Here is a 2245-nt window from a genome sequence, read left to right as displayed (position 1 = left end):
ACGACCTTAACAGGTTTGGAACAAACCAGCTAAAATTAATCGGCAGTAAGTTGGAGCATAACCCACTTCAGATAAGCTGAGATCGAGGCTGGAGTATCTTACAAAACAATAGTTTCAACCTCATAACTTCGGAGAGATAACCGAGGACGAGAAAAAGTAACTAAAAAGTAAGATATAACTAAACCGTTTGCCTTACACACCATATAAGTTCTTACGGGTGCATGGTTAAAGCAATATCCGACCTTGACAAATAATGAGATCGGAAGCGGATAATTCGAGCAAACTGTGCATGAATGCATTGAATCTCGAACCTAAATCCAAATTATGTTTGTGCGAATAAACAAGCATATACGACTCTTTAATATAAAATGTGCAAGATATTTCAAACCAAGAAATGTAAAGCATATATATTTAAAGGAAAGTCAAATAGTAGGAAAAATTGTATCAGCCCTGCGGGCATAAATTAAAAAAATTACAAAAATAAAGGGACGCAACCCCGAAATAAGATCTATGAAGGAGCAACCCCCTTAGCCCTCTCAGCATCAGTAGTGCTAGACTCTCCAGGACGAATAACATGACTATCCTCCTGAGCTTCCCGAGCAGCCTCCTCCGCCTCAAGCCGAGCATGCCATTTGGCCACGAATCCTGCCTCAGAAGAGCCAAGGAAACGGGTGTCGAGATCGACGTTGCTGGCGCAGATCCTATACATGGCTAAGTCAACCGCCTTGTCCTTATTCTCTTTAAACTCGGCGAGGAGACAAGCCTGTTCATTCTCTATTATCTCAAAAGTGGCGACCTTTTCTTCCTCAAGCTTGGCATTGGCTTTCTCCAGCACCGCAAGCCGAGTATTCGCCTTTTCAAGCTCGGCTGTCTTAGCCTTGACCTCAGCCTTCGCAGCCTTGAGATCATCAGCCATCTTAAGCTGAAAATTCTTCGCCTCTTGAGCTGAAGACATGCTCGAGTGCACCTCATTGGTCAGCTTGTAATTAAGCTGAGCTGAGACAACAAGAGCTTGGCACACAAAAATATTGAATTAGAATATATGATAAGGCACATAAACAAATAAAAGTAAGTTGTAAAAAGTTACTGAGGCAGTGAGCTCAATACTCTTCTCATAAAGAGTATTTCAATCCTGAGATTTATTCAAAAAATCCCAATGCTCATGAGCGTCGAAACCGCCAAGGCTCTGACCCACCCGAGATAGGATGTCCGAACCAAGTACCGCACCGTGGGCGCTAGCAGCGTTGTCAATCGCGAACTCATCAACATGAGGTCGGATCGACAGCATATGTAACTTGGAAGTTGAAGGCTTCTTTGGAGGTGGGCCAAGTACTGGATGGGTTGTGGCCGGAGGAAGAGCGGCAGAGGCGGCCGAGATGGATGCACAGACCTGGGCAGTCAAGTCTTCGGCTGTACTCGTCGTAGCCGGGGCTGGTAGGGTCTTCTCAATGCGTTTGAGGATTTTGGAGGGTCGATCCGACCTCTGCGAGCCTCGCGGGCGCTTACTCTTTTGAGCTCCCTCGCCACTGGCAAGCACGACATCAGGGTCGGAGTCTATGTTGCCTGCATGATAGCAATTAAAATTTAGCATGGCACTAACAGACAAAGAATAAAAAGACAAGTGGAGAAAACCTAACTGGAACTCTCCCCCGAGCTTGAGCTCGGCGACCAAGAAATTCCCCCATCTTCAGAAGAGGCAGGGGGAGTACCTTCCCTATAGGTGGACGTCAACCTCGAAAGGTCCTTATAGTCGTTGGTCCCATATTGGACGGCTATTCTGTTCCATACCTCGTTCAGGCTATACATTGTGTTGTATTTCTCGAACCAGCTATCGAACCTATGGACCCGTTCATCTACCCAAGACCACACATAAAAATTGTTTCGGTCGTCCTCACACAATACTAACCTATCGGGCTTATGCTTTAATAGAGAGAGGGACCACATTTTCGAGCTTAGGATGACTATACCTTGTTCATCTGAGCCCGAGCTTGAGGCCTCGTCGTTGGCCTCGTTCACTGATTGTGGACTCCTTTGGCGAACTGGAGGTGGAGGCCTCACCTCTCTCTTTGGGGGGAGGACGCCCGTAGGCAGGGGCACAAGCTCCCAGCGGTCATATTTTTTGTTGGTCGAATCCGAGGTGGACTGATCCTTTACCAAAAGTCCACATGCTCGGAGCTTGTCTTCGTGCAAGAGGTACAAGAGGGATCTCCTGCCATAAGGGAGCTGGAGTAGGGTCTGTCTATGC

This window comes from Humulus lupulus, chromosome 6, assembly GCF_963169125.1.
Source record: "Humulus lupulus chromosome 6, drHumLupu1.1, whole genome shotgun sequence".
Classification (NCBI taxonomy): Eukaryota; Viridiplantae; Streptophyta; class Magnoliopsida; order Rosales; family Cannabaceae; genus Humulus; species Humulus lupulus.
The sequence above is the reverse complement of the archived record's forward strand: the minus strand, read 5'-3'. Positions refer to the sequence as shown.